The 12,274-nt window shown below is 40.0% G+C and overlaps 1 non-coding gene across 1 annotated transcript; it reads right to left on the bottom strand.

The window, feature by feature from the left end:
• Positions 1–232: 232 nt before the first annotated feature.
• Positions 233–339, bottom strand: LOC118480020. Its single transcript, XR_004861661.1, has one exon. It is a non-coding gene; the product is annotated as a small nucleolar RNA R71 (small nucleolar RNA).
• Positions 340–12,274: the final 11,935 nt, after the last annotated feature.

The following is a 12,274-nucleotide window of genomic DNA, read 5'->3' as shown; positions in this document are numbered from 1 at the left end:
CGGGCTTGCGGACGAGGATCCCCATCTACATATAACTAATTTCTTAGAAATATGTGATACCTTTCGGATCAATGGGGCATCAAACGACGCCATCCGCCTCCGTATGTTTCCATTATCACTGAAAGACCGAGCGAAAGCTTGGCTCAACACCCTCCCAGCTGGATCGGTAAACACCTGGGATGAACTAGCCCAAAAATTTCTATATAAGTATTTCCCTCCTTCTAAAACTGCTAAATTAATGGCTGAAATTAATACATACTCACAAGAGGACGGGGAATCCTTATATGAAACTTGGGAAAGGTTCAAGGAGCTATTACGCAAGTGCCCCCATCACGGCCTCGCAATATGGCAACAAGTATCCACTTTCTACAATGGATTGTTGCCACATACTAGGCAGACACTTGATTCTAGCTCCGGGGGACTTTTAGGTAATCGACGCCCACACGAAATATATAATCAAATTGAGGAAATTGCTCAAACCAATTTTCAATGGCACACTCCCCGGGGAAATAAGTCTATCACCCCTGGCGCCCATAAGGTCGACGAAAGCACCTCTTTACAAGCCCAAATCGAGGCCCTTTCTTCAAAAATAAAAAAATTAGAAATGACAAAAACAGTCTCGGTTATGGCTTGTGAGGGGTGTGGTGGGTCACATGAAAATTGGAGTTGCATGAAAGAAACGGACGATCAACAAGAAATGGTAAACTACATTGATAATAGACCTAGGCCGTCGGGTCCTCCAACGGGAACCTACAACAAAGGATGGCGAAACCACCCAAACCTTGGTTGGAGGGAAACCGGCAATAGTAGTAACCAACAAACCCAACGAACAAACTTTCAGCAATCAAGGAATGAGTCACAGAATTTCACTCAACAACAAGGTGGACGAGAAAGGCTCGAAGATACTATATCTCGCCTCATCTCCGACACTGATAAGAAAAACTCGGAAAGATTTCTACAATTAGAATCTAATTTTAGGAATCAACAAGCTAGCATTCAAAACATAGAAAAACAAATAAATCAACTAGCACAAAATTTTTCCGAGAGACCGCAAGGCGCATTACCTAGCAATACCGAAACAAACCCAAAGGCGCAAGTTCACCTCATCACACTACGAAACCGCACCGTAGGGCCTGCAGAAGTACCTCCAGCGGCGGAAGAAACGACGCCAACACATCCGCAGGAAAAGAACTCTCCCCCATCACCAGAGCCTATCAAGGCTCCTCGAGTTCCGTACCCCGGTAGGTTAATTCGTCAAAAAACCAATGAGCAATTCGCAAAATTCGAAAGTTCGTTAAAACAATTGCATGTCAATATTCCTTTTATCGAAGTCCTAACCCAAATGCCCAAATACTCTAAATTTATGAGGGACTTCCTTACACATAAAAAGAAAATTGAAAATTTGCAATTAGTTAATTTAGGCGAAGAATGCTCTGCCCTCGTACTCAATAAACTATCCCAAAAGAAAACCGATCCCGGAAGTTTCACGATTCCATGTTCAATAAGGGAATCACCCGTTCGCAATGCCTTGGCCGACTTAGGGGCTAGCATTAACCTCATGCCCTCATCAATGTTCAAAAGGCTTGGCTTGGGAACCACGAGCCCTACAAAAATAAGCATACAACTCGCTGATCGATCAGTCAAATTCCCACAAGGTGTCATCGAAAATGTCTTGGTAAGGGTAAGCAAATTCGTTTATCCCGTTGACTTTGTCATACTCGACATGGAGGAAGACACCGAGGTCCCCCTTATCCTAGGGAGACCCTTCCTTGCCACAGCACAAGCAGTGGTAGACATGAATGAAGGGACACTGACTTTGAGGTATGGGGACGATGAGGTGAAGTTCGGAGTTGGGAAGAAAATAGAGGACGACGACCCGGTCAATTACATGAAGGTTATTGATTCAAGCTTGGATGCCGCTCTCCGACGGTGTAACTTGGGAAGCAAGGCACTCCACTCAGAAGAGATATAACCAGAAATCGGGTCTAGCCAAGGACCCTTATAAACGTGGCGCACCACGGAGGCATTCCGCGGATCTATCCTTAGTTTAGTTTAGTTTAATCTTTTAAATTTTTGCAGAATAAAACACACTCATGGTGGTAATGGATGAAAAAGGGAACGAGAAAAATGGACCCATGCATGAAGAACAGAGCAACCCGACAAAAATCTCCATCACAGAAGGCTCAACACGGGTCGTGCCCAACCAACACGGCCCCGTGCTGAGCCCCTGCAGAAAAATCACCCAGTTCAGGTAACTGGACACGGGCCGTGTTCAGCGGACACGCCCCCGTGTCCAGGCTTCTGTTTCAATTCTGAAATTTTTGTTACTGGCACTTGACCACGGGGCCGTGCCCGGTGAACACGGGGCCGTGTCCAGAGTGCCAGTAACATAAATATTTGCTTTTTAACACACTTTTATACATTTTAATCAACCAAAAATATTGTTTTTGGACACATTGAGGACAATGTGTAATTTAAGTGTGGGGGGGATGCTAAAACCTTGAAATTTTGCAAAATCCTAAACACAAGCCTTACACAAAACTCTATTGGAACTGCTAAACACCCCAAATTTTTTCAAAAAACTTTTTCATTTTTTTTATTTACTTGTCTTAGTTTAAGTTGGGAAGAACAAGTCTAAAAAGGTTATATTTTTACAAGTTTACAACCGATAGCGTCGTGATAAAAAAAGGAACCAACATAAGAAAATTATGAAACGGCATAACAAGTCTAGTTTAAAATTCGATTATATATGCTTGGTCACATTAAAAACCCATTCCCACAAAAGTGAGTTTTGAGCCTTTATTGAGCATAAAAATACACATATTGAGTTTAAATGCTCATTTTTCGTTTCTTGTGTGAATAGCCGCTCGGTCCTTACAAATCTAGAACTTGCCACGACGATACATTCCCGGTCCTTACCAACTTAAACCCAATTAAGTAAATGATGGAGGCATTAGGACTAACTATTTTTCTTTCAAAACCATTATTTTTCATTTTTTTTAACCTACCCAAAATCCCCCTAGATAGCCCCTTTGAGCCTAAACCTTTCATTTCATTACCCCAAAAACCATTTTTACCCACCAAAAACCTTTTTCATTTTTTTTTCACCCTTTATTTTAGTAACAAGCTCGGTTTTTCGTCAACTTACCCTTTCATGTGACATCAAAAAAAAAATATATATATATATATAATATAATGATGATGAAGTCAAAAAACAAACAAAAGCTATAAAAAGCTTGTTTGGAGAAATACTTCAAAAATAATAAGTCACTAAAAACAAGGTATTTTACGAAAACCGACGCTTGCTACGATTTTTGCCTTTTTACTAACCACTAACCAACCACCCACCTTTAAACCCAAGCCTTCACCCAAAAAGTCCTCTTGATATTTACAAAGGTAAAAAGTTAAAAAGGAGGAGGATTGATTGCTTGGCAAGCCTATGGAAATACGTAAGTTCCGTGCCGCTCTCGAGTGATTCACTAAAATATACACCTTCGGCCGAGTGTTGAGTGATCTCCCGTGAGGTATGTGAACTTGTATATAAATGGAATTTTAATAAGGCATGTTATGCCCAACTAAGTAGTTTATCTTATGAAAAGTTCAAAATAAAATCATAACGAATAGGATTATAAATAAATAAAAATAAAGCCTATAAAAACCTTGGATTCCCGACACTCTAGGACAAGCTAAAAAAAAAAAAAAAAAACTTCTCTTCTACCTATTCCATTTGGGAGTGTAAGCCACATTTAAAGAGTTTTGCTTGAGGACAAGCAAAAGTTCAAGTGTGGGGGTATTTGATGTGTGTAAAATGCAACATATAAAACACATCAATTAAGGCATAAAACTAACCCTTTTTAAGTACTAATGTTGGAAAAAGAGTGTTTTTGTCTTCCTTTTGTATTTTCAGGATGAAATGAGCTCAAAATCACAAAAGAAGCAAAAAGACCACTAATTCTACCATAAATACAAGAAAAGGAACAAAAGTGGACTGCCCGGACCCTCAACGGCACCTCCCAAGGCAAAAAGAAGGAAACAGAGTCTGAACACGCCCCGTGTCCAGCGAACACGGGGGCGTGCCCAAAAAGCAGCAGAAAAGACAAACCAGTAGAAGCTTCCATTGCCCACCACGGGGCCGTGTCCAGCGAGCACGGGGGCGTGGTGAAAGTACAGCAGGCGCATTAATTGTAATTCGCAATTACAATTAATGAAGAGAGAGTGTGTCAGGCGGGCACGGGGCCGTGTCCAGCGGACACGGGGCCGTGTCCAGCCTTCTGTTCAGCCTATAAATAGAGGAGCTTGGCTTCATTCTCTCTCATCCCTTGGCACACCACCTCTCTCACACTTCATCCACCACCCACCACCACCATAACACCATCATCCACCACCATCATCCATTGTCCATCGTAGAGTGTGTGAGTCGTCTCGGGATCCAAGATTGATCGTAAGAGTTCTTGACAATCAAGGCCATGTTTGCCTAAGTCTCTTACATCACTTGGTGAAGACAAGTGTTTAGTATAATACTTTTTATTTTTAATCTTTTGCACTTTTTATTTGGTTTTGTATTAATGACTTTAATAACTAGTTACTTATGTTGAAGGTGATCTTTCCTTATCGTTTGTCCGTGGTGTCTTGGCGTTATTTTACTGTCTATATAAAATAAAAGATTTTCACCATTCATATCTCCACGGTCTATATGGAGGTATGTTGGCTACCTGGTCGGGGGTTAAGGGAACGGTTTGGTAAGGGTCTTGCCCTTGTTCAGCGTTTAGAGGTCCTGCTTGGGACCTGGGTCAAATTTAGTAGGATCTCCTTCAATGCCCATAGGTATTGGATGGCGGGGATCCAAACTCTTTGACCCCCTCATAAGTTAACTACTATTAATACTATAACCCGGCTATTTAGGACTGTATCCCTGCTGACTCAGACTACTTAGCCGAGGGTAACGTCACCGCCAAAAGCGGGGCCTACCATAATTTGCATTAATAACTTAATTCATTATCTTTCAATAATCCGACCCTTTAGGATTGTATCCTTGCTGACTCAAACTACTGGGTTGAGGGTAACGTCGCCTTCAAAAGAGGGGCCTACTACAATAACTAAGATAATCTCTTAAACAAGTGCAAAAGTGCGAAAATAATCAAAGGTTATACTAATACACGTGTCGGAACCAAGTGATTCATCTTGTCTATCTGTTTTTATTTTATTTTTATTTTCAGCATTTAGTTAGTTTTTATTTTTCTTAGTTTAAAACATTTTTCTAACCTTTTTGATTTGATTAGACGTTGAGGATAAACCGGTATTAAAAGCTCTTGTGTCCTTGGACGACCTCGGTATCTTACCAACACTATACTACGTCCGCGATGGGTGCAGTTGCCCATATGTGTGCTTAGTGTTAGTAAATATCGTGTTTTATAAATTTAAAACTTGGCTAAAAGTGTAAAAAGGGCTTAAATATATATCTAAAAACATATATACACTAACACGCATCAGCTCGCTACACCCAAGTAGATCTACCGCTCCTGTCCCTCGGTCCTACCCTGAGGATTAATGGCCTCAAGTTTCCGCCTACCCACTCACATGATCTAAGTAGTAAACCACCTTACGCTAACCATACCATGTATAAAGTATTCGTAATCAAAGTAACATGTATTTCACCCCCGCAGTTTAGAAAACTGAAAACAGTTAAGAGAAAAGGGGGACATGAACTCACAGTAGTGCGTCTCTACCAAGTATATCTCCTGATCAAGCAGCTGTGCGACGACCTACACGTACTAACTCTATTAGACCGACGGCCGTGCCTTAGCTTCATGGTTTAAGTATTTGGAGAAATAGTTAGACAACTATTTCGTGTTTACATTTTGTAAATACTTGGTGATTATTTTCCTTCTCAAGGATGGGGGATTTAATACATGTGCGTTCGTATAACTTCGAAATATATTATTAAGTCTCACTTAATATATATTTTATTTCTAACTCCAAAATATAATTATTTTTCTCAAAAATATTATATTTTAACACATATGATTTTCCCAAAATAATACTTTGACAAAAATACGCGTTCATAAATATTTTCTTAAAATGCGTAAGTTACGTTTTAATGATCGGGTGGTATTACTATACCGTTGTAACTTAAATATTTATCGTGAAAGCGTTCATATTATTTTGGAACCGTTAATGTTTGGTAATATTATTTTTACCCTAAAAATAATATTAGTATCTTCACAAAATAATCATAAACACATGACAAGTGACGTTATGAAAAATATATTTACTAAATATATATTTATCACGTTTTATTTTGTGAAAATCCCACCTCCGATATTTTGTGAATAAAGTCGTGGCGAAACTTATATGTGAAAACAAGTTAAAAACGTATTTATAACACCTGTAGTGAAAATATTTCTAAGTGTTAGGTTTTTGGAAAAATTTCGCCAGAGTCTCCCCTGTAACTGGAGGTGGCCACGCTTTCAAGCGTATCATTTTCTTTTATAATTCAAATCAACAATTTTCTCGTTTAACCAAAACAATATCCAAAGCATCAAACTAGTCAATAAATATGTAAATCGCATAAATTACATGAACTTGTGTTTTATCCAAGAATATGAAGTAAATCCCATTACTTTTAGTGGATCTTTATATAAATCAATCCGGTTTCGTAAAAGCCTCGTCTTTAAAGAAATTCCGTCTTTACATCTTCTTGTAACATTTGACAAAACTAGTTTTTTGTCGATACTTAGTGTTACACAGGTGTTTACACACTTGTGTGTTTAAAAATCATTCTTGTTCATGTAAGATCCATTTTTAGAAAATATGGTTTTTTTGACACTCGGTCCTTTAAAAATACCGATTGTAGATCTGTAGATCTACTAGTTTTAAACACTATTTCGTAAGTAAAATCATTTTTACACAAGTTCAAGTTTCGCGTGTGGTAGAGTTTCATCACTTAACCCTCGTTACACTTAAACAAGCTTTATGTCATGATTCATGATCATGAACAATCCGGGTTAAACGATGATCCGAGCTACCACAACATAGATCTGGCCCAAATAATTACACAAATCAAATCCTACAAAGTTTACACAACATTCAAGCTTTTAACCATCATTACTAGCATTTTTAGTAGACTTTTACACATCATCTTGTATGTTTACGAGTTTTAACCATTACATATCATTTTAACCACCTTAAAATAGATCGAGAGGGTGTTTCAAGCAACTTACTACTAGCTCGAGGCTAGGGAAGATTCTAGACGCAAAATGGGTGGATAAAAGCAATGAGATGAGGTCCTTCGAGTTCCAAATGCACCAAGCTTCCTTGTAGGTGATCCATAACACTTGAATGTCCTTGAACTAGCTTGATGGCAATATTTTTGTGTTCAACTAAACATTAGGTATTAGTTAGGTTAAGTTAAGTTAGTTTAGGGATTAACCCGGTTACTAGTGTGTTGTGCATTACAGTGGGTGTTAGGGTATTCAGGGACCCTAACTGGCTCAGAAAAAGATAAATAATGTTAATGGCAATATTTTTGTGTTCCGGGTAACGTCCGGTTGTTCGGTTGGATAGTAATCCGTTAAGGCGCTTAACAAAGCTTTAAAGTGTCGTTATTATCAACTTTAGTGACACAACTTATTCCCGACACTTTGGAATTTGTCTAGTAATATTTTTCTCATGTTTTGGCACTTTATTAGTTAACTAGAAGCTGAATTTTTAGTTAAAGTGCTGAGTTTTGAACTTAGAGTACGTTTTTGGTACATCCTGTCACTGTAACTTATTCCTAGAGACGCAGTTCTACCACCCTTGTATCTCCACACTCAATATTAGTGTAGTAAACTATATCGGGCTCATACAGGCCTTAGAGGCAGTATCTGCCTGTTGCTAGTTATGACAGCACGTTCAATAGGTTATCCGTTCATTATGCTACTGTGCTTTTGTGCATCATGTTTGTCACTAAGGTTCAGCATGTACATAATGTAGTGACAGTAAATAGAGTATGATGCAAGTATGTACATGTATCAACATTCAAGTAGCAGTTTATCCATAAGTTCAAGTAAGCACAGTAATTAAGTAGTAATTAATTATTAATTAAGTCGTACGGATACCTGGTTTAGTGAGGGTTGTCACATTCTCCCCCGTTAGAAAAATTTCGTCCCGTAATTTTAAGTTCTACTGCTAGAAGCAGGGTTCTTGGGAAATAAGTGGGGGTATTTTTCTTTCATCCGGTCCTCACGCTCCCAGGTGTATTCAGGACCATGTCTGGCATTCCATCTGACTTTGACGAGTTTGACACTGCTCCGGCGGGTTTTGTTCACTTTCCAATCCGTAACCTCAACAGGTTCTTCAACGAAGTGGAGCGTGTCGTCAACATGAATTTCGTCGGTAGGAATGACAACGGTATCTTGAGTTGGACTTTTCTTCAAATTGGATACATGAAATGTATCGTGAACTCCATTCAGTTCAGCAGGTAAGTCCAGCCTGTATGCTACTAGCCCCATTCTTTCCAAAACTCTGAACGGACCAATATACCGCGGGTTCAACTTTCCACGCTTTCCGAAGCGTGCCACACCCTTCCAGGGTGATACCTTCAACAAAACCATATCACCTACCTCAAACTCTAGAGGTTTCCTTCTTCGGTCCGCATAACATTTCTGACGATCACGAGCCGCCTAGATGCGATCTCGGATCTGTGCAATCTTATCTGTGGTTTCCTGGACCACATCAGGACCAACCAATTGCTTATCACCTGTATCAGACCAACAAAGTGGTGATCTGCACTTGCGGCCATATAAAGCTTCGAATGGCACGGCACCAATACTGGTGTGGTAGCTGTTGTTGTATGAAAATTCGACCAATGGCAAATGCTTATCCCAGCTACCGCCCAAATCCATTACACATGCTCTCAGCATATCTTCCAACGTCTGAATAGTCCGTTCGCTTTGACCGTCGATCTGTGGGTGAAAAGCAGTGCTCAAATTCAATTGTGAGCCAAAAGCTTCTTGGAAGGATTGCCAAATCCTTGATACGAACCTTCCGTCTCTATCAGAGATGATTGAGAGAGGTACTCCATGGCGCGTAATGATTTCTCTCATGTAAATTTCAGCCAACTTGCTCGTATTATCCTTCTCCCTGATAGGTAAGAAGTGTGCTGATTTCATTAATCGGTCCACTATTACCCAAATAGTGTCATGACCTCTTGGCGTTCTTGGCAACTTTGTAATAAAATCCATGGAGATTTGTTCCCATTTCCATTTGGGAATCTCAGGTTGTTGTAGAAGTCCTGAAGGCTTCTGGTATTCCGCTTTCACCTTAGCACACGTTAAACACTTGCTCACATAAACAGCGACGTCACCTTTCATCCTAGGCCACCAATAATAATCCTTAAGATCTTGGTACATCTTATCCGTGCCTGGATGGATAGAGTACCGCGATTTGTGAGCTTCATCAAAAATAACTTTCCTCAAACCTCCAAACAAAGGAACCCAAATCCTTTTCATGAAACATAATGTTCCTTCCTTGTTTGGCACTAATTGCTTCTCCATCCGACGGAGATATTCCTCTTGAAGGTTTCTTTCCTTAAGGGCTTCTTTCTGCGCGACACGAATGCGCAGAGAAAGATCTGTTTGGATAATCATCTCTAAAGCCCTAACCCTTATGGGCTAGATCCTTTTTTTTTCGACTTAGGGCGTCGGCGACCACATTCGCCTTCCCTGGATGATACTTTATCTCGCAGTCGTAGTCGTTCAACAACTCAACCCATCGTCTTTGTCTCATATTCAACTCCTTCTGGTCGAATATGCGTTGTAGGCTCTTATGATCTGTGAAGATTGTACACTTCGTACCATATAGGTAGTGTCTCTAGATCTTTAAAGCAAATATCACTGCGCCTAGCTCCAAATCATGTGTGGTATAGTTCTTTTCATGCACTTTTAATTGACGCGATGCATAAGCTTTAACCTTTTGGCGTTGCATCAGCACGCAACCCAATCCTTGACGCGAGGCATCACAGTATACCACGAAATCGTCAGTACCTTCCGGTAGCGATAAGATCGGCGCATTACAAAGCTTATCCTTTAATAACTGAAACGCTTCTTCCTGATTGATTCCCCAATCAACTTCTTATCTTTCTGCATGAGGAGCGTCAATGGTTGAGCGATTTTTGAAAAATCCTCAATGAATCTCCGATAATAGCCAGCCAAACCCAAGAATTGTCGAATCTCGGTTGGCGTCTTTGGCGTTTCCCAATTCTTAATCGCTTCGATCTTGGTTGGATCCACGTGGATTCCATCTCCATTCACCACGTGTCCAAGGAACTGGACTTCTCGTAGCCAAAACTCGCACTTAGAGAACTTGGCATACAACTGTTCCTTCTTCAGCAATTCCAAAATGGCTCTTAAATGCTGTTCGTGCTCAGCCTTCATCTTTGAATAAATCAAGATATCATCGATGAACACAATCACGAACTTATCCAAGTACGGCTTGCAAACTCGACTCATCAAGTTCATGAACACTGTAGGTGCATTTGTCAACCCAAACGGCATAACTAGGAACTCGTAGTGTCCATAACGAGTTCTGAAGGCTGTTTTCGGGATACTCTCCTCCTGTATCCTTAACTGATGGTATCCAGATCTGTGACACCTGTGTCACCACGACCATCAAACAAATACCAAACCAATGAAATATTGTATTTCATACTTGGGATTTGTATAAATATGTGTATCGTTTGCACATATTGATTCTTGTTCGATTTCGGGCCTTAAATCGCTTTCTTGAAGGTTATACGCGATCTGATGCGTAAATATAACCAGTTTAATGCAACAAACACTCCGGAACAGTGAAATAGGCTTAACATACCTTAAATAACCCTTACATAACTTAGAAATAAGTTTTGAATGGTTTGGTATGCCGAAATCAAGTTTATTCGCTTACAGGGACTAAATTCGACAAACTGCGAAAGTATGTCAATTTGAACTGTAATGAACATTCCAGAACATGGCCATAAGTTAAACACACCTTAAATATCCTTTACATAGCTTAGAAATAGGCTTTGAGGTGTTCGGTGTGCTAAAATAAACTTTATGCTCATTCAGGGACTAAAAGCGTCAAAAATTGCATAAGTTTGCATTTTCGCGCATATTTTACGTTCTGAATACTTCCGGACATCCAAAATTTTATGTAATCATTAAAATATTATGTTTTAGTGTTTGGCTTGACAAAAATCCATTCGTCGCGCAATTTGGACCGTTTTTGCGTCCGTTACGACTCCCGTCGTAATTAACCGAACAACGCAACCGTACGACCAAACGAGCCGACATCTGGGATATTTTTGAGCACATTTTAAGTTCCCTATACTTTAACTTCATTTTAGATCCTTAAAACGGGGTTAACGGGGCTTAAACGTGCCAAAACGCATCAAAAACCAAGTTCGGAGTCACAGGGGCCTGTTCTGCCAATTTTGCAAAGTTGCTGCCAGCACCTAGGGTCCTTACGGACCGTATGGGACCTCTTACGGTCCGTAAAGGGTCCCAGACCAGCAAACTTGCAGAAACATTGAACCTGGCCTCTATATCATGCTCCAATGGTTTTTAACCCCTGATTTTAATTCTATGAGCTGGTATTTGGGTACCCCTTGTATGGCAAAACCATGTGCCCACTTGTATGGCCAAGATTGAAGCTCGATTATCGAGAAACGATCCTAACGGTTGTGCCTTTCCTATAAATACCCTCCTTGTCTTGCTCATTTCCTCACATTTGATCTGAGTTTTTCTCTAAGTGGTTGTGTTTTACACTTCCTACCTGAGATTACTTGGAATCAAACCTTGCTGGGACCTTCTGTAAGTATTCTTTCGCGTTTTTCGTTCGATTTAGCATTTAAGTCAAAATGCGTTTGACTTTCTGCATTGACCAGTTTATGGTCAACGTAAAGTTCATTTGAACTTCATAACGTGAGCGTAATCACGATGGTTATAGTCCCTAGTGACTATACCTACTGATTACCACGTTATCTAGGCTCAGTGACGAGTCGTAGTTACGGCCAAAATGCGTTTCCTCGCGTATTTTGTAACCAAACTACTCTAGGGTATTAAAACCGTTTGTTTTAATACCAAACCTGTTTTCTAACTTTACTAAACATGTTCTAGCATGTTTAGCTCGTCGCTCTTAGAATTGTGCTTGTTTAGGGTCGTAAAGGTAAGCGATCTAATCAATCGCTTCTACTTTCGAACCCGACCCATTTGGTCGATCATTAGGATCCGACCAAACACTTTAGGTGACCATAGTT

Source organism: Helianthus annuus, chromosome 6 (assembly GCF_002127325.2).
Source record: "Helianthus annuus cultivar XRQ/B chromosome 6, HanXRQr2.0-SUNRISE, whole genome shotgun sequence".
NCBI lineage: Eukaryota > Viridiplantae > Streptophyta > Magnoliopsida > Asterales > Asteraceae > Helianthus > Helianthus annuus.
This window is presented reverse-complemented; position numbering and strand designations above follow the sequence as displayed.